This window comes from Sciurus carolinensis, unplaced genomic scaffold (genome assembly GCF_902686445.1).
Source record: "Sciurus carolinensis unplaced genomic scaffold, mSciCar1.2, whole genome shotgun sequence".
NCBI classification, from domain to species: Eukaryota; Metazoa; Chordata; class Mammalia; order Rodentia; family Sciuridae; genus Sciurus; species Sciurus carolinensis.
The window spans coordinates 606,920-634,291 of record NW_025920126.1 but is presented as its reverse complement, the minus strand read 5'-3'; the positions used below and the strand labels follow the sequence as shown (position 1 = coordinate 634,291).

The window sequence follows — 27,372 nt, the reverse complement described above, 5'->3', positions numbered from 1 at the left end:
GTCTACTTACGAAATTGGAGTCTATTTGCCTCAAATTTTCCATATAAAGAAAAAGTATGAATGTAGCAAAAATATTTTTAGTTCTTAAAATTAGAGGACAGGCAGCCCTTTGTCCCAGGACACACACACGGGAAACTGACACTGAGATGCTCACAGATGCCACCAGCCAGTGGGAGGAACACTTGGTTGACACCTGAAAACCCACAGGGCCGGCACCGCCCGCTGCCCAAGTCACAAAGCCAGGAATGACATGAGAGCCACTAACGGACAGGGGAAAGGCCGGCTCCCCTTCTGCTGAGTCCTCAATAGAGCCCTTGCTTCCCAAGATCCACGGCCACCTCTCCACCCAGGTGGAGGAGCTGGTGCTCAGGTGCCACACCCTCCATGGTCATTGCCCAGCCTCCAGTGTCTATGGCACACCAGGGAAGGAGTAGCTTCAACAACCAGGTGGGAGTCAGGGTTCTGGCTGCCCAAAGGCTGGAGGACCACGGTCAGGTGTCCGGGGTGCAGAGGTGGGCTCTTGTCCTCACGCTCCTTGCTGCTGTGACAAGACACCATTTCAAGATCCCCAAACTTGTGGTCACTGCACCTGCTTGTCAAGTACAAAACAGGTGATGTGTGTCCAGCCCTCAAAAGAAAACAAAAAAAAAAGTAAGAGGAAAATATGCACCATTATTAAATATTAGTTTAAAATGTGTTTTTAAAAGTATATGTCAATGAAAGTTCTAGAAGGTGAGGCTCTGGCAGACCCAGGTCCTTTACTGCAGTCATCCAACCCTAAGAATGAGGGAGGATCTCTCTCAGCAGGTTTTGTCTGTTCCAAAGGGCATCAACCCCTGCAACCTTGGAGTGTGGCAGCACCCCAGCCTGTGAAGAAGGTGGGGGTGCCTGACAATCCCTCTGGATGTGGAGAGGCGTGTCTGCTCCACACCCACCCAGGGAGCACACCACCAGCCCCCCGAACCTGGGGGACACCAGATCAACCCCTACAAGCAGTGGTGTGATTCCCGACCAGCCACTCTATCGCGTTCAATGCCCACTCGGGACACCCAGCCCATCAGAGGTGACACAGGACTCACACCCCCAACTACTGGAGGCCAAATCATCTCTAGCACATTGTGTGTTCCCACCCAAGGGGGTCCCTTCCTACACATGCCCTCTGGAGCCCACTGACACAGAGGTGGTGAGAGGGGGACTGTCACGTCACAGAAAGCCACCATACTGCAGGCTCCTACCATGTCCTTGTCATTGGTTGATGTGTCATAGTGCACAGGATGGTTGGTGTGGACCTGCTTCAGTCTCTCAAGCAGGGTCTCTTCCAAGGTCTCTCTATCCTTGAGCTCGATGAACTGGAAGGCCATCTTGCTCCTGATGCTGATGAGGATGGGGCTGGGCAGCAGACTGGTGTCCTCCATCTTCTCCATGCTCACTACCTGATGCAAAAGACGGCACATGAAGGGGAGGTGCTGGAGAACGGAACTGACTACGCTCTGTACATGTTCCAATATGGAACAATGAATCCCACTGTTATGTATAATTGTAAGGCACTAATAAAAAGATTTGAATCACAGTAAGTACTGCAAAAAAGAAGGAAGGCAGGCCTCCATGAAATGCTCACAAGTTAATCTAATATGGAATAATGGCAATAAGGACCTGAGATAAAGGTTGAAAAGTGTGCAAGGGAGCATCAATCACAATCACCAAAAGGTAGAAGTAACACAAGCTTCCATGCACAGATGAATGGATAAGGGAACTGTAGTTTAGGCTACCATGGAATATTACTCAGACTTCTAAAGGAAGGGAATTCTAACAGATAAGAGGTGGATGAACATTAAGAACATTGTGTAGTGGAAGAAACAAGTCACAAAATGACAATGCTGTAGGATTCCACTTACAAATTGGTTACAAGGTAAATTTCATGCTATGCATAATTCAAAAATCAATTTTTAGGTATGTAGGTCATCATGTCGATTTCTTGCTCCACTGATAATAATGCTTGCAAAATGAAGACATCTATTGGAGAAGGAGGGGATAGATCTGGGAAATCATATGAGGAAAAACACTGAGTTTCTAAGCAATCAGGCTCAGGACCTATGCTACGAGAAACGAGACCCCAGAGGTCTTGATGTGTAACAACTGTGGTACCCCCTCAGCAGAGATGCCTGAGATCAAGGACCGAGCTGCTTGCATTCAGAAGCAAACTCAGGTTGCCCACACTCCCGTTTCCAATGAGAGAATCACAGAGTTATAGGAGGGACCCGATCCTAACATAAGGAGGCATTTTTAAATCTTTCACAAGTTCCACGGGAGAATAAATGCCAATTTGCCCCCTATTTTCTAAAGGTGAAGGTTTTTTACAGTTTGTCTTTTTTTGTATTTTTTTTTAGGCAACAAAAGGGGAGGATCCCTTCCTAAAGAGCTGTAGGAAAAGCTTGGATTGCAAGGCATGTACTTTTGAATGACAGCTTTATCAACAGTGTGGGACTAGGGTATGTTTTTCTTACCATCACTTCTAGGCAACCTTTGGTTGCCATAGCAACAAGAGAAAAAAGGAAGGCTGAAGGGGTAATGGTGTAATTCAGCCCACACTTCCCTCCTGGAGCCCGGACATCAGATGGCCCAAGTTGCTCTGGATGGGATATAGTTGGAGTGTGTCCCCCGAAAGTTCTTTTGTTGAAAGCTTGATCCCCAATGGGGCAGCATTAAAGGGTGGTGGAACCTTAAGAGGTGAGGTCAAGTAGGGGAAGGATGGGTCACTGGAAGAATAGCCCTCAGTAGGGATTATGGGACCTGGTTCATTCCCACAACAAGGATTGTTACAAAGAATGGTCCTTCCCCATTCTCTGGCTTCCTGTCTTCACACATGATGTTTCCATCTACTCATGCTCCTGCCATGGGGGCACTGTCCACCACAACACCCTCACTGGTGCTCACCCAACACCATGTTCTTGAGCCTCAGGACTTGGAGTTAATTAAGCCTTTTATTCCTTTTTTTTGGTTAATAAGTAAACCTGGCATCATGGATTTTGTTGTAGTAGCAGAAAATGGACTCAACCACATGGGTTAAAAGATGAAATGGTGCATCAAAGTGTGCACGGCAGGTCAAGCAGAGGGGAGAGGCAGTGTGTACCTCTCTGAGCAGAAGGACAACATTGTAGCAGCCATCTTCTATGCTGGCAAAGCAGGTAGAGCTGTCAGAGGAAAACATGCGTCTTGCGGTGTGGAACCGACTGAAGGGCGTCCAGAGGAGCAGTCCATCACAGTGTGCAGCTTCTGTTTCTTGGTAGCCTGAAAAAGATCCGAAACAGCTCTTTCTGTGCTTGGGTTTCAAGGTCCCTGGTGAGAGGTGGGGGGAGTTCAAGATACGGAAAGGTCAACAGACACGAGATTGAAAAGAAAACACTTTTGAACTTGCTGGCACAACGTGATAGTTTAGTGACTGAAATAAAAAAAGTCATGCTCCTCCAGAGCCTGTGAGCCCCATGTTCCATCCAGACATTCAGTTGCCCTTCCAACCAAGTGCAAGGAGCAGAGCCCGCTGTCCCCACCAGCAAGAAATTCATAAACTCATGAACTCAAATAAGTATTAGATCCTGGTTTGAATAACTCAGTACTCCAAAAATGGCAGCAAAGACCATGTGTGGAGAAGTTAGATGATAAGCGGGGTGAGCATCAGTGAGACATAGGGAAGGTGGAGCCCTTGCACGCTGCTCGTGGAAGGCCAACTGACACTCTCACCTTGGCAAACAGCCAGAAGCCCTCAAACGTTGAAAGTGGACCTAGTGTTTACCCAGACATTCCCTCCCAGGTGAATGCACCAAACAGACTTGAGCACTGTCGTCCACTAACTGGCACACAAACACAGCAGCAGATTCATAGTCGAAGGTGGAAACTACCCCATGTCCACCAGTTGATCAATGGACACAGCAAATGTGGCACATGCCCTCAAGCAGGGTAGATAGTACTCAGCCATCAACAGAAAGTGTGCATGGACAGAGCTGGAAACCTCAGGCTGAGTGAAAGAAGCCAGACACAAAGACCACAAGGTGCCAGGTTCATTTACATGAAATGTCCGCACAGGAGGCTGACAGACAGAAATAAGGAGTGGCTGCTCATTAAGGTGAGGCTTCTTGGGAGGGTAATAAAAGGTTCCGTGGCTGTAGTGATGATTGTGTGGTCCTGTGAATATTGTAAAACCTCAACTACCCATTGAAAGTCTTAACTGTTCAGATGTGAATAACCGAAAAGGAGCCTGACTTTTCTCCAGAGGAGTACCAGGGAGCCAGGGAAAGGCAAGTGCACTGCGCCAAGTACACACACTGAATCACACACAATTTCCTACGTTCGTATAGGAATATACGCCTGGTGTAGCTCCACATCTTGTACAACCACAAGAAGGGAAGCTGTACTCCATGGATGTAGAACATTTCAAAGTACACATGACAGTCAAGTATAACTACAAAGAACAAAGAAAAAGAAGTTCACATAGTACAAGAATGGAAGGTGAGGTCCCTCAAGGGGATCACAAGGTCCCTGAGAGTCAACAATGCCCAACACACTTACATTTAACTCTAAAAATGTTGCTGTCAAAATGCTGAGAGTAGAATGGTGGAAACCAGAGGCCAGAGAGGTTGGCTCAGGGGCTCTGAGCCAGTGAGAGAAGGAGCAGGAAGTTCCGGGGTGCTGCCGCAGAGCAAGTGACTACAGGTGCCAATCCCACACGAAATTCTTCAGCCTGCTAGATAAAAGGATTTAGGGACCAGGAAACAAAAACAATGATCAGAGCCCCAAGAGTCTCTTTCGTAAGGAAGAGATAAGCGCCATCCATCTTCCAAAAGAACTATCACACATCAGAGGTGACCCAACACCACATGGAGTTGAATTTGGGAACAAAGAAAAAAGGAAACCTATAAAGAGCATTTTTTTATGTGCCTTTTGTGGCAACACGTGACCAATTTGAACTACATGCACACAGCTGGAAGGGACGGGAAGTCATTCTGAATACATGAAAACCCTAAACATGCTGCTCTTCAAGGACCACCACTGAGAAAGATGCACCCCCACCAGACAGTGAGAAGAAAGAGCATGTCTTAAGGAGGAAGAGATCTGCTGTTTTCAAAATGACTTTCCTTGTATTAGCACTGAACACTAGACCTCATGGTTTTGAATGAATTCACTACAGGTTGAGTTGGCCTTATTCAAAATGCTTGGGACCAGAAGACTTTCAATTTTCAGAGTTTTTCAGATTTTACAAGATCTATGTAAACTTTAGCAGTTGAGCATCCCTAATTAAAAAATCTAAATAAAAACTGCTCCAAAATTCGGTTACAAAACAAGAGTTTCAGATGCTGAGGTACTAAACTGCCTCATGAGCAAAGGCATTATAGCTATGGTTTACTCATCTCCTTGGATATTTTAAAGAAATGTCAATTGAAAAAAAAATACAGGAATGTTAAAACAGATAAAACAATTTTGAAGTAAAAGATTAAAGCTGTTTTTAAGATTAAACATAGGATTATATGATTTGGCTATTCCATTTCTGGGTAAAAATACTCAATAGAATCGGAAGCAGGTGTCAGAGAAATTAGTGTGCCCAGTTCACGACAGCATTGTTCACAATAGCCAGAAGGTGAAAGCAAAATAAGCGTGCATGGTCAGATGAGTGGATAAACACAGTGGGGTATGTACATACGATGGATTATGATTCAGCCCTGAAAAGAAAGGACATTCTGACACATGCTGTGACAGAGATGAACCTTGAGGACATTATATTAAGCAAAATAAGCCCAAAGCAAAACATTGAGTGTTGTCTACTTACGTGAGGGATCCAGCTGATTCCACAGAGACAGCAGAATGGCGGTTGTGAGGCAAGGTTGAACAGGGTGATAGTGTCTAGTAGGTAGACTTTTAGTTTAATCAAGTCAGAAGAGTTCTGGAATGGGCAGTGAGGATGGTCATGTATCAGTGTGAACATACTTAATGCCACTGAACTGCATGCCTGAAAATGGGGAGGTCTGTGTTATATAAATTTCAAAGTAAAGAAAAAAAAAACTCTGTTAAAGGACTAGTAGTATTTGATCAGTCCTGATTCTGTAAGTATGTCAAAAATTGAATCCAGGACAGTACTCTGTGGTCTCTCATAGGATCTTTCATAACGGTTTACCTTGACATCAGAGTTGTGGTTAGTTACCCAGTTATGATCTGCAAACCTGAAATCAAATTCCAGCTCAAACACCGGGTTTGAACTTCAGATGATAAAGCTGAATTCCTTAGTGACACTGCAAGCAACTAGCCTGACAGTCTCCATGACTGGTGTCGCCATGGACCAAATTATACAAAATACTGACTTACTCTATTGATGATAAAGGTATCGAAATCAGTTCAGCTGCCCTGAAAACATTTTTTACCATGTGATTTAAGATGAAAAGATGAGGACTTGGTGTAGCTCGGTGGTAGAGCCCTGGTCTCGCATGCATAAGGACCTGGGTTCAACCCCAGCACCACCAGAAAACCAAAAAAAGGTTTCTATACAAATACCATGCCATTTTATGAAAGAAACTTGAGCATTCATGGGGTTTGCTATGCACACAGGCCCTCGAACCAATGCCCAGGGACACAGCGAATACCTCATAACCAAAAGGTGCTAAGCAAAGCACACGAAAAGGTCAAGCAGCTGAGGGACACCATGGGACTGAAGCTCTACCTCTTGGTGATCTGGCTTGGCTCCTGCACATCTGGCTCCAGACCTCATTATCCAGCAGCCTCCGCAGCATCACATCTACCAGCTGCTCCATGATCTTCAATACCGCATCCAGGATCAGAAACATGGAGGAGTCACGCTCCTTATTCTGTGTGGTGATCCGGATGGTGTCCGCCACAAAGACGTTGGCTGTCCTTTCCAATTTCTGGATATCAACCCAAGGTATTACAAGTTGAACTGAAAGAGAAAAGATGCAAAATCAGATCCCCCATAAAGTGGGAGCCAAACTTCAAGCATCAGCAAATAACAATTCAAAGTTCTATTTGTTTCTTTTAAGCTAAAATGCAAAAGTCTCAAAGCCTGTGCAGGGGAAGAGTACACAACTGCCTGACAGCTGCTGGCGAAACCCAACTCATGGGCCAATGGTTTTCTTAAAGATTGAAGTGTCATCTCCCAGGTTGCTGGCTACTGCATACTTTCAAGGACCAACATTTTGCAATCCAATAGCATACATCTTCAAGAATATTTCAACACTCATGCAAAAGTTTCTGAATCCCACAAAATCTACTTTCAAAAACAGCACTCACACATTAAGGTAGAAGAAAAAGGAGTGTGCAAGAGGGTTATTCATTTCTCGTTCACAGAAGCGGGCTGAGCATCGAGTCTGTGTCACATGACTCTTATTATGCTTTGAAGACACTACAAGCAGATTCTATGAAATGCTAAGGTAATACAGTACAGTCAGGCACAGCGTATGTGCACCTCCAAGCTACCTGCAAGCCTGAGGCAGGTGGGTGTCTTGATCCCAGGGTTTTAGGTCCAGCCAAGACAACAAAGCATGACTTTCACTTTAGAAAAAGAAAGCAGGTGCTGGGACATAGCTCAGTAGCAGAGCACTTGCCTAGCATGTGTGAAGCCCTGGGTTTGATTCCCAGCACTGCCAGAAAGACAGCCAGGTGCTGTGGCACACACCTTTAGTGCCAGTGACCCAGGAGGCTGGAGGATCCCTCCTTGCTAGGGAGGTAACTTAGCTAGTCCTTGTCTCAAAAAGCAAGGTTGGGATGGGGGGCAGGGCTCAACAGTTAAGTGCTCTGGCTTCAATCCTCAGTAATACTGCTACTAATAAAGATAATGTAAAATAGTGCAGGTGATACATTTTTAAACAAACATGCTAGTCCCAGATTATTTTTTGGGGGGGTGTACCAGGGATTAAAGTCAGGGGCACTTGGCTACTGAGCCTCATCCCCAGCCTAATTTTGTATTTTATTTAGAGACAGGTCTCACTGAGTTGCTCAGTGCCTCGCCTTTGCTGAGGCTACCTTTCAAATTGCTATCCTTCTGTCTCAGTCTCCTGGGACGCTGGAATTACAGGCATGCGCCACTATACGCATCTGAGAATTAGTGTGGATACAATGATAGGCAGTAGGCTAATGCAGAAGAAAACCGGAGAAGATAAAATCATATCTGTTAGCCGATTCCTCATACAGATAACAAGTAGAAAAACATGATCGAATATTAGCAATAATTCATTTTTTCCAAGTATCATCATCCTAACACAATTAGGTTTAGGGATAATCCTTAGTGTTCCAAATGAAATCATTTCCTTTTCACCTCAGAGAATGAATGTCATATTGTAACATTTCCTTCCACTTATTTAGCCATAGCATTTTCGATGACTTTAGAATTGTAAACAGCCTCATTACTATGTCAGGCCTGGGACTACTCTTTTCCAGCTATGCCAGCTCTTCTGCCCACACTAGTTTCATCTACACTGCCTACTTGAGTTCATTAAGTGACTGCTCTGTGGAACACCCTGCACTTAAGCAGCACAAATAGGAAAAACTAAACTACAAGCAAATAAGCAACACCAACTTGGCAGAACCCAGCCCAGAAACAGACATGGTGTACATTATAAGGGGACAAGGAAGGTATGGTGGACGTGACCAATCTGAACTGGGTATTGAAGGACAAACAGGAGTTTCTAAAGAGGCTAAGGAGAGAAGGAAAAGCATTTGGAAAAGTGTTCATTTGGGAAAGCATTTCAGAAAGAAGGATGGCCAAGGTTAGGCTGGGGCCCATTCCAAGCAAGGTCAGGAGATGACTGGGCACACAGGGCAGGATACTGAGGCATCAGAAGGGAGTCTGGTGAGACTGAAAGAGAAAACAGCATGTGCAGGAGGCTGGCCACAGCAGATATTCAGGAGGAGGCCTCCCACTGGCTGTACTTGGAGAATAAATGAAGAAAACCACACATATGTGTGCATCTCCCATGCCACCCAGCACGGGCTCTTGAAATGGCTTCTGAAAGTGCTTTCAATGGCAATGGATTTTGAAACCTTGAACACACAACTGACACCTGTGGCGTTGCCTTTTCCTGTGGGAATGCCAGTACTGAGGACAGTGCCCACTGCTGGTGCGATGTCATAAATTCTTTCTGGATTTGAAGTGGACCCAGGTAAAGTGTTCTGCATATACAACAGTCATGATGTTCAAGGACGGGTGTTTTAAAAGATGTCCTGCACTAAGAAGCAGAAGTACATGCTACTCCTATAGAAATATTCACCCATCAGATATGATACTGTGTCTTCAACATAATCTATGGTAGTAAAAGGTTTTGAGTAGCTATTTAAATAAGTTACACAGATATGCTCCTGAAGGTAGGAGAAAAATGAATTGTCTCCAGAAAACAAGCAAAAAAAAAAAATCAAGCTCCTTCGTTGTATCATGTATACTTCAACTTAATTATCTGCACAAATCATTTGGAAACTAATCCAGTATCACCTGCTGTCTTCTCAACCACCCACTTAAATCTTTTGCTGTGGGATTTAACCTTTAATGGCTTCTCTAGGGAGCCATGCCAATCAACCCCAGGGCCAACTTTATCTTGAAGGACCAAATACTGCAGATGCCGGTACTGGCCTCACATGACTTCATTGACCAGGAGAAGGGGTAGAAGCAGAGGTGGTTGATGCTGATGTACAGACAGCCTTGGTGGGGCACCCAGCCCTTACAGTAGCAGCAAGAGCAGTAGGTGACCACCTTCTCTGCCTCGAGGAGGACGAACCTGGCCTCCAACGTCACCACCGCTTCTCAGAACTTCCTGGGCTCCCCTTTCTGCTCAACAAGCCTGCTGCTGCTCTCTTAATCTCTTAAGCAATCAGACCCTGACTCACAAGAGACAGGGCCTTCATCCAGGGAGCTGGGCAAAGGGAAGGAAGACAGCACAAGGGACAGGAAGCAGGAAGGACAGATACACCCAGGCACTTAAGGAATCGCTGTTGTTTCCACGACAACCACTCCTGTCCACAACCCTGAAACAGCCACAGCCAGAGGGGGAAAAAAAAGGCAGAGATCAATTAACCATCACAAGGTTGCAAAACACAAAGAAAAGTCTCTCAGTCACTTACTGACCATGAAGCTGTGGTTGAATCAGTTGACTTCTAAGGTTTTGAGAATTTTAATTCACAATTATTTTCCAAATCCTCCCTACACTCATGCTACAGTTTGGATCTTCAATGCCTCCCCAAGGTCCATGTGTTAAAGGCCTGATTCCCAGCTAGTGTATTGGGAGGTGATGGAACTGCACAAGGAGGGGTCTGGCAGGAGGTCCTTGGATGACTGGGGACGTGCCCTTGAAGAGGACAGCGGGACCCCAGCCCCTTCCTCTCTGCTCCCTGGCTCGCCATGAATTGAACACTTTTCTTCTGCCATAAGCCGCTGCCTTGATGTGCTGTCCCATCACAGGCTCACAAGCAAGGGGCCCGATCAGTCACGGACTGGAGCCTCCAGAACTGGGAGCCAAACCAACCTTCCCTAAGTCAGTCACTCAGGTATTTGTGACAGCGATGAAAAGCGAACCAACACAAGAGATACAAAACCCAGTGACTGGCTCTGGTGTGGGAACTCACATCAGCCCCGAAGAACTACGCAACTAGGACCTAAGAGTCTCTTTAAAACATGAACGAATATCTTCATTAGGTTCAAAAAGGTCAGTATAAAGCCAACTGCAGGATCTGGAGAAGACTAATGCCATGCACCACCACTGTCCACTCTGTACTTGTTCAAGGTGGAAGGGAGGACCCTGGCCAAGCTTCTAGAGGGCGGAAGTACTCCTAAATCCCTGGGGAGTGTGGGGAACAGCAGAGGGCACAATCTGACACTGCAACTCTTTTGTCAACCACCACCAAGAAGGGACCTTTGTGATCTGTGGTGGTGACAGAAGAGACTAGAATAAAAGCTGTGGTTCATTTCTCAAGGGTGACAGTCTGTCATTACCTGTCCTTTTCTTTTTCTTAACATTTTCATTTGTGTTTTATATGACTGTCTTATGAGAGCCTATGTTTCCTAAGATGAGGCTGTTTTCTCAGGGGTGTTACCAAATCCTCACTGTATAAGTCCTTTTAGAAATGAAACCTGGGCACTCACATTAAAATAATCTAATCATACTTACTATAAAATAAACCTCAGTGCTGGTGAAGTGTACTGTTTTCTTCATTATTTATCAGGCTCTAGAGCCGACTGGCATGGCCGAGAACAGGATTCAGAGGCTCCAAGCAGACATGATGGTGGCCATAGGGCCTCCCAACTGTCATGGCTGCATGTCTGGTTCCAGGAAGAGCTGAAGCAGAGGGATTTTTCAAGTTTTATGGAGCAGCCAAGGGCCCAGGAAAGGTCCAACTCTCACACCCTGTGGATCTGGCCCGAGGAGTGGGGAGAACAAAGGCCACGATGTGCTCTCACTCCCCAGCACAGCCTCCTCAGCTTTCCTTTCTTCCTTCCTTCCTTTTTTTAGGGCATACTACCTTTGAAGTGTCATGGATCAAAACTGTCACCCCCAAACATGCCACTTCAGCATAAGGATAACTGAGCCAAAGATAACTGAGAAACAAAAAAGACGGGGTACCAGAAAGACTGTCCGCCCTGCCCCATCTGCCTCGAGTCAGGAGGGACTCTCCATCTGCACAGGTGTGTCCCCCTCTGTCCTGGGAAGACACCTTTGACCTCTTGATCTCAGCAGCATGAGGGGCTCACACAGCCTCATGGAGAGAGCCCTACCCTGCCATTAGTTTCCCCCATGTTTACCTCCCCGACCCTGCACCACCCCAGAAGATGGACCCCTTTTCCTGTCACTTCAGTCCTCAGTCAACTGGTTGCTTTCCCTTAAGGTGCTGTGCAAGGTCGATTCTAACCACCCTACCAGTTACATGGCTGAGTTTCTGCCACGTGTATACACTCTGAGTGCATTCATATCAACTCTTTCTCTCTTGCTCATCTGCTGCATAGCGATGTCATTTCCAGGGCCTCAACTACAGAACCTAGGGAGAGGACACTTTTCCTTCTCCTACAGAAGGGTCTCAGGAAGCAGCATAGCAGAAATCAATTTCCTTCCTCCCAAGCAAGGGAAATACCTCAAGAAAAGAACCACTACAGTTCACGTTAGGCCAAGAGAGGCAGGTCAAGTGTCGCTGATGCTCAGTCCCATCTGATACAGGACACCGAGGCACAGTTCATCGGCAAGGATGAGGGGTGTCCCGAGAGCTGTGTGTGTCTTTTACCATAGCCCAGGTCAGCTCTGACCCCACAGGTAAGAGGTCATGCCCTGGCTGCCAAGCACTGGATGGCCTCGGTCACCCCTGCTCTTCACTCATCCTGGTCACATCCCCTAGTCCCCAAATGCAAAAGACTGCTTCTCTTGCTTGCTCTAAAATCAAAAATTCACTTTGACACCCCTTACGAAAAGCTGGAAGTCTTCAAGTTTGTTTTCAAAAAAACAAAATCCATGGTCTGGGATATTCACAACAGTTCTATTAGTGCATTCTACTTATACACAGTAGTGGGGTTCACTCTGACATCATCATACAGGCATGGAATAGAATGAGCTCCATTTCCCTCCCCTGGGCTGCCTACTTTAGTGGGCTCTCTGCTACGTATTTGGTCTTTAATTAGTGCTTCATAGGTATGCATCAAAGATGGAATTCACTGTCGTATATTCATGTATGTATACAGCACTATTTTGACAATTTCTTTCCACACTGGGGATCCTTTGAATAGAGGAAATGAACTGAGGGTGAGGAAGGAGGAACAGGAAGTGGGAGGAAAGATGGATGGCTTTGGGGAGGTTTTATCCCAAGGGAAGAAAACTGTACTGCAGGCTTATATGTTCAAGTATGTAAGGAGAGTTCATTGTAGAACAAGGAAACATGTCCCTCCCCAACAGGATCTTAAAGCACCAATCACCATCATGTCCTTGCAAGGACACCAGTTATGTAACAATGTAACTGGCAGCAGGTATGGACAAATACCTCCCAAGATTCCTCTCCTGCCTTCTCACACCTTAACTGGCTGTAACTCCATTTAATTAACATCTGCAGAACAAACATCCACTATTGGGACCAGAGCACTAGGTCCAATGTGGTGACAAATGTTACAGCTAAAGAGAAAATGAGTCAGGAATAACTAATTTGAGGAAGACAATAATATGTTGCTCTGCAAAAACAGAAATCTTAACATTATGGTATCCCACGAGAAAAAAAAAGGATGATTATATCTGTAAAAGATAACAGGAATTAGGCCTGAGGATGAAGCACCACCCTCTTTTTTTCCTAAATTTCAGGTGTATCTTTATGTGCTGCAAAGACTGACAGGTGACAAATTGAACTAATTTGCCTTTGCACATTAATCCAAAAAGTGTAATCGGACTGGTGAAGACTGTGGGTACATGGCTGAGTTCAAAATGTCATGAAGAGTCACCCCAGATAGGGAGAAAGGTAGAGATCAAAGGGCCTACCTTCACCTTCCCCTTGACAAAGCTGGCCATGTCGTCTTTATAATCAAACACAGATTATGGAGGAGATTCTGTCCCAGCCAGTTCCAGTGCTGGTTGATTTCCTCTAATGTGGTACCTGGATCAGAATAGAGAGAGAGTGAAAAACAAGAGTCATCGTTTTGCTAACATTAAGTCACTGTGTTAATGTTCTGCAAACATCCTGTGCCAGGGTTCTCACACCCAAGCCACAGTTTGTCACTGAAAGCTGGCACTCTCCACTGGTGCCACGGTCTCTCCCGCCACTGCACTGGGACTTACAAACTTCAGTCCCATGACCACTTAGGCCAGCTCACCAAGCAGGAAAACCTTGGAACTGTCCTGTGACCACCCTGCACACCTTGATCATGTGCAGAGCACCTACCACTCAAGTGTCAGAAGCATTTGCAATGGTACAGCTGTTCCAGCATGGAACACAGACCAAGTGGCAGACGATTATCAAGAGTCTCACTTAGTGTCTCCTGGGAGAAGAGAGGCCCGTGGAGAAGTACCAAAGTCATGTTCAAAGGGGAAGAACCTCCTGGGAAGGTCCTCACAAGGATGTTGTCACTGCAACAGGCACTGGTTGACCGACAAGCAACAGCCAGAAATTTCACAGGTTTACAAATGGACACTTCATACCATTTACAGCAATATTGAGATTGCTATCAAAAAAACCTGTATTTAATACCTAATCCATTAAGTATCACAGCTTAGCCTAAGCTCCTATCAACACGTTCAGAGCACACCCATTACCCTGCAGTTGGGCAAAACCATCCAATACAAAGCCTATGTATTATAAAGTGTTGAAGAGCTCATGTAATTTATTGCATACTATGCTGAAGTGAAAAGTCCAAGGATTCTACGGCTATGCTTCCACATGACCGAGAAGTCCAAAAATTGTGAAGTCTGACCACGCAAAGTCAGGGGGCCATCTGGATACGTCACTTTCCTTTGCCTTACAAATCTTCAACAGGGGCCTCGGTCACCTTTTTGCATGCTTCCCCACTATCTACCCACCATGCTTTACTGGGCACTGACTACATGCCCAATGCTGTCCTGGGCACAGGAGGGAAAGCAGCCAGAGAGACACTGGAACTTTTACTTCCTTGAGGGAGGCAGGAAAAAAGAAGTGACCTGAGCTCCAGCAGGGAGTCAGCACAACGATGTCGGAGCTCTAGCCTGAAGGACTGGGCATGCTCCTCTGTCTACAACCCCAAGCCACTCAGTCAATGCTCACAACTTCTCTCTCTGCCTAAAGCGAGGCACCTTTAGGAAGCCTGGAGAGACTTTGGTCCATGTGAAATTAAAATAGTAATAACAACTTGTCTCCCTTCCTATCTGTTATCCACAGATCTTTTGCCAAATAACACAGTTAACCCATGAAGTAGTTTAACTCTCTCTTCCACCTAGTTTAAAAGAAAAAAGTGCTCTTAAAGGCCCCCCTCTACTTCTCTGTCCTGTCACACAGGACCCTGGATAAGACAGGGATCATCCTCACAGGCCGCTCTTCCCATTCCTACTCTTGAGCTGGTTCCACCCAGGGTCTTTCCTACCCTTTTGTTTCTACTTTATTGGACACTCACATTCCTGGGCAGGGATCCTTTCTCAATGCTCAGCACACAACCAAGTATGAGGGCGAGTCAACGACATGCAAGATGCCCAAGTAATGCCTGCACAAGTACAAATATCTCAGTCAACAGCACAATCCTCACACCAGAACATACCCATGCCTCCCATCCTCACTCCCCACAAGAGAACCCTGAAAAGAACAATTCACTACTCAGGACCTTCTGAGGGCAGGATGATGGTAGAAATCAAGCCACTGACAAACCTAACCTGTGTTGGCCCAAGGAAAACTTCCTCAGCACCCAGCAGCCCAGTGATGCAGTCTCTTGGCACAGACGTGCAACACGGGGTGGAGACTGCCCAAGTCGGACACAGCCCTTGCACTTTGCCCCCGGCTATTACCACACACGCACACACCTGGGAAAACCCTGTTAATCAGACACCAAGACGGTAAAGGAAAGGGCCACTTTATACCCCAAAACACGTGAGTGCCCTGAAACACACCCCTAAGAAGCCAGGCTCACTCACGCTCATAGCTCAGTGTGCTTCTGATCACTAAGAAAGAGACAGACATGTGGAGGAGAGCCAGAGCTTCTGAAATCAGGTGAGGCTCCCCGGGCATTACCTGCAAGCACAACAACAAGCAGATGCTCCGCATGTTCACAACTCAGGGTCTGGAACATTCCAACGGGAACAAGACTCACCAGTGGCTATGGCCCAGTGAACATTGCATCCATCCAGGAACTCTCCACATGCTATGGGAGAGTACACCTGTGAGCCGGGAACTTGAAGCGGAACTCGAAAGGGAGCGCCCTCAGTGTTGGAATCCAGCACTGCCTCCAGAGCACCCACCAGGCCACGTATAAGGCAAAAGAGAAGCAAACACACCTGTGAGCTCAAGGACATGCAGACCCGCAGCCAGTGTGCAGCTGCCACTCCCACATGCGCAGGGAGCATGGTCACTGGTGAGAGCCCAGGCACAGCTCCGACACCCTGCAGAGTCAGAGATCCATGGGGCCCAGAGCTCTAGCTTCCTCACACCCATTTCCCCAGCATCTGCTGTTGGAGTCAGACTGCCCGATATGAACCCCAGCTCTACCACTTTCAAGCTGTGTGGCCTTAGGCAGGTTACCTGATTTCTCTGTGCCATGGTCTCTTTGGAAGATAAAGCAACCATGATATGCCTCCAAGGGTAATTATGGAAATTAAGTCCTCATTCAAAGTACCTAGACTATTGCACCAGGTAAGTGTTGCCCATTAGGATCCTCATCATATCCACATCTCACATGGAAGAATAATCCCTTTCTACTCCAGAAAGGTACCCTGAGAAATATGACAACACATCCAAGAACCCGCAGGACAGAAGGCACAGGTAGCAGGTGAAGGACTGGCATTCTGCTGTGATGAATGGCATCCTGAATCAATGGCAGGTGAACAAACCCACTCCCTCCTCCCTGGAGGAGCTGAAGGCCTACACCTTCCTTTGCCCATGCTCCTTCACTACTAGGCCCTGAGAGGGCCCTGAGTGGCCTGAGGAGTTTATTTTGGTTTAAGACCCCATGTTAAAGGAAGTAGAATCATTAAGGAGTATGTCACCGACCTGCCACCCCATCACCCAGAGTGTTCAGCATGTTTCACACCAGCAGGGACGTGTGCCAACACAACAGCGCACCCCACAATTCAGAAAGTTAACGCTGGGACATTCATACCCTCTGCTCCTCAGATCCCACCAGTTTCCAAGTGCCTCACAAACCCATCCTAAGGGGAACAAATACACTGCGACTCGAAAATGCATGGGATGTATCCACTTGTTCCTCCCGCCTTCGCCGCAAGGCACACACTGTCACTGGACAGCCATCATGATCCCAGGCTGGCTGGGGCCTGCAGCTCTCTGCAGCTGCCCACATCAGAGAGGACCAGGGCACACACCCAGGAAAAGATCCAAATTCAAAACTGCATGGACGGGGCCTGGGTCTGGGGCTCAGTGGCAGAGTGCTTGCCTGTCATGTGGGAGGCACTGGGTTACAACCTCAGCATTCATAAAAATAAAAAAATAAAATAAACTTCTATTAACATCTAAAAAATTATTAAAAATAAAAGCTGCTTGTACAGTTTCTACTGAACACGTCGCTTGTACACCATTGTAGAATCAAAGACTCTAAGTCCAGCCAACAGGAGTTGAGAACTGCCTGTCTTGTGACTCTACAACATTGGACATGTTTAGAATCACCCACTGCCTTGAGCCCTCACATCTCTCAAGACATCTTTGACTTCCATGTGTTTGATGGTTTCAAAGATTAGTGGCCAGTTGTTCAGCAGCAAATCCCAGTTTTGGCTTGCCTGACGCTGATTAGATTCAGGTTAAAGTCTCTGGTCAGCCTCACAGAAGGAATGCTATGCATCACATCGTCTCAGGTGGACACAATTTCAACTTGTTCCACTCCTGGTGATGTTCACTTGATCTCTTAAGTTAGTGGCTGCTTGGGCACTTATTCCTTAAACTTATTCCTTTTTCCCTTCTAACTCACAAGCCTCCTACAGAGAAACGATGAAGTTATGTAAATTTACCATTCCTCAAACTTTCAATTTATTCACTTTTATCAGTATGGTCTCATCTTTCCTGCTTTTATTCAAAGTAGTAATAATTCATTACTATTATTTACTTGGATGCTTTAATTGTCCCAGGTTTGGCAGGTAGGAATCCCTTCAAGCTGGGTTCTGGGTCCTTTGGACATGTATTTATGGTTTTTCATAGTCTCTGCCACAATAAAATATTCCAACATCGCTTGTACTTTTCCTGCTCCAGCCCTGAAATTCGACTTTTTTCCCAGGAATTCTATTTCCTTTCATGAGAATTGCTACACAAAAGCCACCTGTCATTCCAGTGGCTTGGGAGGCTGAGGCAGAAGGATTGTGAGTTCAAAGGCAGCCTCAGCAACATACCGAGGCCCTAAGCAACTTAGCACAACAGTGGCTCAAAATAAAAAAATAAAAAGGGCTGGGGATGTGGATCAGTGGTTACATGTCCCTAGGTTCAATCCCTGCTACAAAATAAAATATAAAGCAGGTATGTGAGAGCTCATTGCTAACAGGGTAACCCCAGGACCTCTCTGGAAAGAGCTAGGTCTGTGTGTGTACATATGACTCATGTATTTACACACAGGCATACACATCTCTAATGCAACAACATCGTCTGTGTGTATGTATACATAGTCTACATACAGAAAAACTGAGTTCACAATGATGCGTCCTGCGATCCACTCCCCGTGTTCATTCTTTCTTGGTTCCATGTTCACAGCTCTGTTCTGCAACAGAGAAACCCAGCCTCCACAACCCTTGATATATTTACTTGCTGATTAACCCTCTCTTGCTGCCAACCTCCACACCCAAGAGACACCCTCCTCACCCTGTGCTCCATGTTCCCAGATAACAGGCACCTACACCTCCCTCACCTGCCCTACATGATGACTTTCCCCAGCAGAAGGAAGGAAGGACACATGGGTTTTTTATAGCAATTATTGCTTTGGCAAGTCCCGTCCCCTTCTGGTTATGTTACTGGATGTCAGGTGAATGGGGGGCAGGAAGGCTGTCTTGTCTCCTGGATGGAGAGCTGACACTTAATACACAACCCACCGGCAGCTTAAGGAGGCTCAGTGGTAAGAAACAGGCTGGGGAAAGGGAGCTTACAGCTCTGTTTTCAATAGGCCGGTGAAATGCCACTTTTGTCTAGCAAACACAGAGGGATGCTGATAGAGACACTGAAGAAGCCCAGAAAGGAGCCCATCCCATGAGGTGCTTCTAAGACATCTGTGACAGAACCCATGCAGAGTTTGTAACAGCAGCCTGGGGGACTCTAGGTGACATGGAAAGAAGGGAGCAGGGAGGTTGTGTAGCACCCAGACAGCCACAGAGGGGTGCCGAGTTTTGATGCACAGTGGGGATTTCTTTCACATGCTTCTGAAAAGGTCAGGAGGTCTGTGTCGACCCAGCCCCTTCAAATGATGGGCAGGTGGGCAGGGCAGCAATCAAAAAGCCACAAGGGGACTTCCAGCTTCAGTTCCAGCATGCAAAGAGCTTGGGAAGCATCCCTCCCATAAATACAAGCAGAGGCCAAGCAGACTGCAAATCACAGGCTTTTCTTGGATTCATCGAAGAACTGAGGTCACGGGTCAAACTATAATCCCCAAAGCTAAAGTGGCACAGGGGAATTCCCAGGAACACAGCTGGGACCTGCACCCCCAGTGCTGAGGTCATGAACTGGAGGACACTTCAGTATTGAGTCTGACAAACTGCAGGTGACTGAGTGTGAACAAGAATAAGAAACTCCTGGTGCTGCAGTCTTAAGGAACCCCAAGGCAGCACAGGTGTTCTCACCAGAACCCACCAGTTCCGACTGAAGGACCCCAGGGAGACCTGCCCAGATCTCTGGACAAGGGAAGAATAAGGCCATGCGGCATCCTCAGGGCTCCACCCCAGCTGAGGAAGGGCCTTCTCTGCCTCCTGTGTCTCTTCCAGTTTTTCTCTCACCAAGGCGTGGGAGGAAGTGACTAGGAATCACATGGGAAGGTCACAGGCCAGGGTCACAAGTCCACTGATGACTGAGATTGACTGATGATTCTAGGACCCTCCCCCTTGCCAATAGCAAAAGCTCCAGGATAAATGAGAGCAGATGACAGATCAAAGAGCAGGGAGACTGGGAAGTTCTGAACCCAGGGACAGAGGGGAGACCCAACCAGGGAAATGGAGGAATGTGAGGCCTCTGGTACCTTCAGCTACAGTAAACTGCAAAGAGTCAAGTCCCAGTCAGAATAGCAAAACTCACACTGAAGATGATTTCCTCAGTCGTTATTTTATATATATATATATATATATATATATATATATATATATATATATATAAACATGTCAGTATGCAAGAAAAAACAGATTATTAAAAGATAAAGCATGCATCGGAATGACACACAGATATGACAGATCATGGTACTTTGAGAAAATTTCTAAAATAATTGTGATTTACAGGTGAAGGGCTTTAAAGAAAATGTACAGAGTATGGAAGACTAGGTCATGAATACAGAGAGATGGAAACTCTAAGAAATGAAAACCAAAATAAATAGAAATAAACAAAAATGAAGATTGCCCTTGATGTCTCATCAGTAGATGGGACAGTCAAGAAAACAATCAGTGAACTTGAAGACAGATCAACAGAAACTCACACTGAAAAGTCAAAAGAGAGAGACAGAGACACAGGAAGTACAGAATACCTGAGTGCTGTGGATAATTCCGAAAAGAATAAGAACCCCAAACTGGAAAAACAGGAGAAGAGGAAAGCAATCATGTGAAGTAATAATGATCAAGAATTTTCCAAAATTAATGACACACCTCAGATCACAGATCCAAGAAGTACAGAGAACACCACGCAGAAAATTATAAAAAGCAAAGAAAAAATATTTACAAATCTACACTGAGGTATATCATATTCAAATTGCAGAAACCAAAAGGAAAATCTTTAAGGAAGCTGGGGTGTGAAGCAGACAACCTAGGAAGAACACCATAATTACAGCAGACTTCTCCAAGCATGCGCTCAAGGGAATTGAAATAGTTGAAAGAAAGGAATCACCAACCAATAAGTCTATGTGCAGTGAGGCCTTTTTTTAATTGGATACTTGGTATTGAATCCAGGGGTGCTCTACCAGTGAGCCACACCCCCGGTTTTTTTGTTCATTTTGAGACAGGGATTCAATAAATTGCAGAGGCTGGTCTCAAACTTGTGATCCTCCTGCCTCAGTCACGCAAATTGATAGGATTACTAGCATGGACTACTGGCCAGGCTGGGTCCAGTGAAATTATCCTTCATAATTGAAAAACAAAGATTTTCTTGAACAAGACAGGAAATTCAATTCCAGCAGACCCAATCATCAAATTCTTCAGAGAGAAAAAAAGACACATAGGTCAGGTAGCTCTGAGCAATATAAAGAAGAGAAATGTGTCTGAAAAGAAATAAATGAGGATAAATTAAATTTCTTATTTTTCCTATTGCTAAGTAATCTAAAAGAAATGTTTAAAGGGTTAACAAAACATTTATTGAGTGATTACTGTATGTAAATAAGTGAAATGAATGACAACAATGTCATAAAAGATGAGAGAGGATCTGGGAATACTATTATCTCTGCATCTCAGCCATGCATGGTGCTGTACACATACAATCCCAGTGGCTCAGAAGGCTGAGGCAGGAGGATCACAAGTTTAAGGCCAGCCTCAGCAACTAAGACCTTGTCTCAAAACAAAACTAAAAATGGACTGGGGATATGGCTCAGTGCTTAAGTGTCCCTGGGTTCAATCTTCAGTACAAGAAAAAAAAAACTATATTTCATGTGAAACACCATAATATTTAAAGGTAGATATAGACTAACCTGGAAATTATGTTCCAAACAAGAAATATATACTACAAATTCTTTTCAAACTATTTTTGGCAAGATAATAGATAAACCAATGGAATCACAAAGTATTCGATTGGTAAAGAAGTCAGGAAAAGTGGTTCAAAAGAAAAAGAACAGAGCAACAAATAGAAAACAGTTACAAACATGGTAGAGATTCATCTAACAGTGCCAACAATCACTTTACATATGAATGGTCTAAATACAACAACCAAAAATGCCCAGTGATTTTCAGAGTAGACTTAAAAAAAAAAGGAAGAAAAGAAAGCAGAGGCTCACAAGAAACCCATCCTCACAGTCACATAAAGTAAAAAAACAGGGGAGGCGCTAGGGTTGTAGCTCAGTGGCAGAGTGCTTGCCTAGTATGCTCAATGCCCTGACTTCAATTGTTTACACCACAAAAATTTCCACCAGCAAACAGGATCCACCAACATATAAAAGAAATTATATCTCATGATCTAGTGGGACTTGCTCCAAATATGCAAGAATGGTCCAGCATTCAAAAATTAATCAATAGAGAAGTTGGGGGGAAAAATCACAAAATCATTCCAATTGATACACAAAGCATTTGACAAAAATCGAACACCCAATCATGATTAAAGGAAAAAAAAAACATAGCAAATGAGAAATCAAGAACTTGTCTAACTTGATAATATCAGTTACCTTCTCCCCCCAAAACCCTACAATTAACATCATACTTTCGGAGAAACTCAACACTTTCCTGATAACCAGGAACAAGGTAAAGACAACTTCTCCTATCACTCCTATTCAACATCATACTGAAAGATACAGTTAATATGCTAAGACAAAAAGAGGAAAAAGAAGGTATACAGATAGAGAAGAAAAATAAAACTTTGTTCAAGATGACATGCTTTCCTTTAGAAAAATAAAGGAAAGAATCAAGAAAAACTTAAGGAACTAAGAAGCATAGCAGAGCTGCAGGGCAGAAGGATAACATGACAACTGCTTCCCAACACTCCAGCAAAGGACAGCTGTAACTTGGGCAGGGGGAGTAGACACCATTGACAAGTAAGAAATACTTTTGTCAGGCACAGCCTAAGTGAATATGCACAGGATGTATACGCATAAATCTAAATGACTCTGAGGAAAGAAATCTCTCTGATAAGCGGATGATGACACATAATGGGGGGTTGGAGGGGAGCAAGAATGGAGGAAGGAGGGACTGTATAGAGGGAAAAGAGGGGTGAGAGGGGTGGGGGGAGGAAAAAATAACAATGTATCAAACATCAAAAAAAAAAAAAAAAAGAAAAGAAAAACTACAAACTTTGCTCAGATTTTAGTTGGGACTGCTCTAACACCTTTATAATACTGAAGCTTTTGATCCAAAAATATATTGTATATCACCATTTATGTGTTCTTTAATATTTTTTAAAAAGTTCAATTTTTTTCTCTGTAGGGTTTTGATTAATTTTCTGATATTCTTATATTTTATATAAACAATTTGCATGTTACTATAAAATACAATTTTAAAAACTTTAAACTTCTACATCTTTTTGCTGGAATGTAGAAACAGCACTGATTTTTTTTATATAACCTTGTATTCAGCAAATGTGTTATTTTTAGAATTATGAATGTTTATTGTAATAATTTATCTATGGGTTATCTTGAATTTTCTACATACAGAAACACAATAAAAGTTTTATATTTTCCTTTAAAAAAAAAGAAGATCGAAATAGAGATACTCCATATTCATAAATTGGAAGAGTCAATACTGTTCAGATGTCAGTTCCTCCCAACTTGACTTATGACTTCAATGCAACCCCAATAAAAATGCCATCGTGCTATTTTGGAAGTACTGACAACTCACAAAAATGTTTATGAAAAAAAAAAAGAGAGACCTAGAAGAAGGCACCACAATACTTAAGAAAAACATAGTTGAAGGAACACTACATGTTTTCAAGTTTTACTACGAAGCCACAGTCATCAAGACAGTGTGCTGCCAGCAGTAGAATCAACACAGGTCAGTGGACCAGCGCAGAGCCCAAAGGCAGACTGACAGAGCAGACAGTCTTTAACGCAGGAACAAAGGCGCATCAATGGGGAAGGATAACATTCAAGAAATGTTGCTGAACAATTAAACACCAACATGCAAAAGCCAAACAATGAACCTAGACGCAGTCTTTACCAGACGTGCCTGAGAAATGCAGAAGAAAGCAAAATGAATCCGATGCAGGGCCATCCTGACCCGGTGTCTCCCAAGAAATCACCACCTGCGACTCAGCCCGGGTTGGGAGCTGCGGGTCGGCCACCCCCGCGAGCCCCTTACAGCTGAGGCCGCCACACCCCTCACCTGCCCGCCATGCCGCCCTAGGATGAAGGAGCCGCTGCTCCTCTGGTTCACCCAGAGCTTCAGGGCGTCCTTCAGCAGCACCTCGTCGGGCTTACTTCCCTTTCTTCTGATGCCCCGCTTCACGTCGCCGGGGCCAAGGTCGCACGTGGCCCAACTGGCTCCGGAGGAGGCGCAGCGGCCGCGCGGGAAACGCAGACCAGCGGGTGCCCAGCGCTCTTACTTCCGCAAGCGCAGCAGGAGGAGCGCTCCCTGCGAACCCCACGCAGCCGCGCACCGGCCCCGCCCCGCGAACCCAGTGCAGCCGGCCTGGCAGCCTAGGCAGCGTCCGCACCACCCCTGAGCCCCTCTCAGCCCCGCAGGCTGCAGAGGAGCCTCCCAGGTTTCCAGGTCCCAACCCTGGGCTGGGAGCGGCGGGCGCTGCGGAAGCGAGACCCCAGGCCCGGCCCACCCCCGCCACCCCCGCCACCCCCTTACCGGTGAGGTGACGGATGCCCTCGCTGTGCCCGGAAGTAGCAGTTGCTCCTCTGGGCCACCCAGAGCTTCAGGGTTCTTCACCAGCACCTCCTCAGGCTTGAGCCACATCACAGCGATCCGGCCGCGCTGTGGGGAGCCGCTTCATATCGCCCGGCCACCAGCAGCACCGGGCCCAGTTCGCTTGGGAGGAGGCAGCGGCAGCGGTGGCGCGGGAGCCGCACACCCGCAGGTGCCCTGCGCTCGCAATTCCCGGAGCGCAGTGGGAGGAGCTCGCCCAGCGCACCCCGCCCAGCCTCGCGCCGGCCCTGCCTCAGGCCGCCCCCACCCCGCCCGCTCCCGTGGCACGTCCCGGGTTATCGCGTCCCAGTCGCCAGACTCGGGGTTCCCGAGTGGAGGGAGGAGGTCCTATCCCGCTGCCAGGTCCCCTCCCTCCAGTCCCCGCACAGATCGCGGGGAGCGCCTGGGCAGCGGCGCGGCTCCAACCCCCGGGTGGTGGCTCCTGGGAAAGAGCTCAGGGTGGCGGGAGCCGCCCCCACAGGCCTCATTCTAACAGGGGAGGAAGGACCTGGGGAAGAGACATATTGCTCTCCAAGCTGCGGGTTTCCCAACCCAGAGCGCTTTATCTTAGGAAGGACAGAATGCACCAATGCAAACCAGTAAAGCGAGTGTGTTTGTGTTTTAAATAACATTTTGAAGATCTCCCAAAAACAGCATGAAAAACAAAAGTGATTATGTTTGGACTTTTTAGCACACTTTCTTAAAGTTTTTTTAATTCCCACATCATACTTGTCCATATTTATGACACTCCACTACATGTATACGCTGAGTAATGATCCTATCAGGATAACTGGCATATCCATCACAGGATCATCATTTCTTTGAAGGCACATTTGTGAAGCTCTCACGAGGGAACTGACTGAGATGCAGGAAAGCCAGAGGTTAGGGAACCTGATGCATGTGTCAGACCAAACTCAACACCAGACATCCTAAGGTAGGATAATAGAGCCACCGTTAGGGGTCCCATATTCTGAAATGGTCATTTGTTCTTAGAGAATGTGGGAAGCTGGAATTAGGGCATGAGGTGATAATACTGAAAAGTTGCAGGGCATGTAGAGGTAGTTTTAAAACTGAGTATTTCCACGATTAACATATAAAAATCAATAGCTTTCCTACCAATAGTACCCCCCCCAAATCTTGAGAGTAATCTAACCAAGGAGGTGAAAGGCCTCTACAATGAAAATTATAGAACACTGAAAAGAGGAATTGAAGAGGACCTCAGAAGATGGAAAGGCCTCTCCCATGTTCGTGGTAAACAATTAATATTATTAAAATGGTCCCATTACCAAAAGCAATCTACAGATTGAAAGCAATCCCCATCAAAATACCAATGGCATTCTTCACAGAAGTAGGAGAAGCAGTCCTAAAATTCATAGGAAAGAATAAAAGATTCAGAATATCCAAAGCAATACTGAGTAATAAAAGTGATGCTGAAGGCATCACAATATTCATTCTTAGTACACTTCAGAGCTACAGGAACAAAAAGAGCATGGTATTGGCTTCAAAACATGAAGACCAATGGAGCAGAATAGAAGATACAGAAATCAATTCAAGTAGATACAGTCATCTGTTCCTTCACAAAGTTGCCAAAAACATTGAGGAAAAGACAACCTTTTAAAATAATGGTGCCAGGAAAACTGGATATCCACATGTAGAAGAATGAAACTAGGTCCCTGTCACCTGCACCAGTTAATTCAAAGTGGATCAAAGACCTAGGAATTAGACCAGAGCCACCAGAACTGCTAGGAGAAATAGTGTCAACACCCATCATATCTGCTCAGGCACTGACTTCCTTAATAAGACTCCTAAACTCAAGAAAGAAGACCAAGAATCAATAAGTGGGATAACCTCAAATGAAAAAGCTTCTGCACAGCAAAGGAAACAAGAGCAGGAAGAGATAGCCTACAGAATGGCAAAAAAAATCTTTGCCACCTACTCTTCTCACAGGAAATTTATATACAAAAATACATATAGAACTAAAAAAACACCAAAAAGCATAAATGCTTTTAATAAATGAGTAAAAGAGCTAAATAGACATTTCTCAAAGAAGAAATATAAAGGGCCAACAAATATATGAAAATACGTTCAACATCCCCAGCAATCAGGGAAATGCCAAGTGAGATTCCATCTCACTCCAGTCAGAATAGAAATCAAGAATACACATAATTGTAAGTGCTGGCAAGGAGGTGAGTGGGAAAGGTACATTCATTCATACATTGTTGGTGGCACTGCAAATTTGTACAATCCCTTTGGAAGGCACTATGGAGAATAATCAAAAGACTGGGAATGGAACCACCATAGGACCCAGCTATCCCACTCCTTGGTATTTATCCAACAGAAGTAAAATTAGTATTCTAAAGTGATATGTCAATATTTATAGCAACACACACAATAGCCAAGTCATGGAACCAACCCAGGTGCCCATCAACAAATGAAAGGATAATGAAAATATGGTATATATACACAATGGAGTTTTACTCAGCCATGAAGAAGAATGAAATTTTGTCAGTTGCTGGGAAATGGATAGAACTGGAGAACTTGTTAAGTGAAATGAACCAAACTCAGAATGTCAAGGGTCGAATGTTTATTCTCATATGCAGAAGTTAGTGACAAATGAGAAAATTTAAAAAGGGGGCATCCCATGACAATAGGAGGGAGAAGAGTGAGGTACAGGAGAGGGATGGAGGGGAATGGAGGAGGGATTGGAACTACAGAATGAAATTGACCAAACCATGCTATATGCACCTATGACCATATGACAGCAAATGTCACCTTTATATATAACTAATGCAACAATTAAAAAATAATAATTAAATGGAAGGAAGATTAGTAGCAAGGAGGAAGGGGGTGGGGAAGGAAAAGGACAGTACTGGGACTGAAAAGGAGCAAAATTATGTTATCTGCATCTATGAATGCATCACAATCTCACTCCTATATATAATTGTAATGTACTATTAAAAGCATTTAAATGTAATAGAGCATCTAAAAATGATAATAAAAATGAATGATAATAAAAACATTTAAA

General features: G+C 45.2%; 1 pseudogene; it reads right to left on the bottom strand.

Moving 5' to 3' along the window:
• Positions 1–351: 351 nt before the first annotated feature.
• Positions 352–24,530, bottom strand: LOC124973925 (TBC1 domain family member 8-like; annotated as a pseudogene).
• Between the last annotated feature and the right edge of the window lie 2,842 nt (positions 24,531–27,372).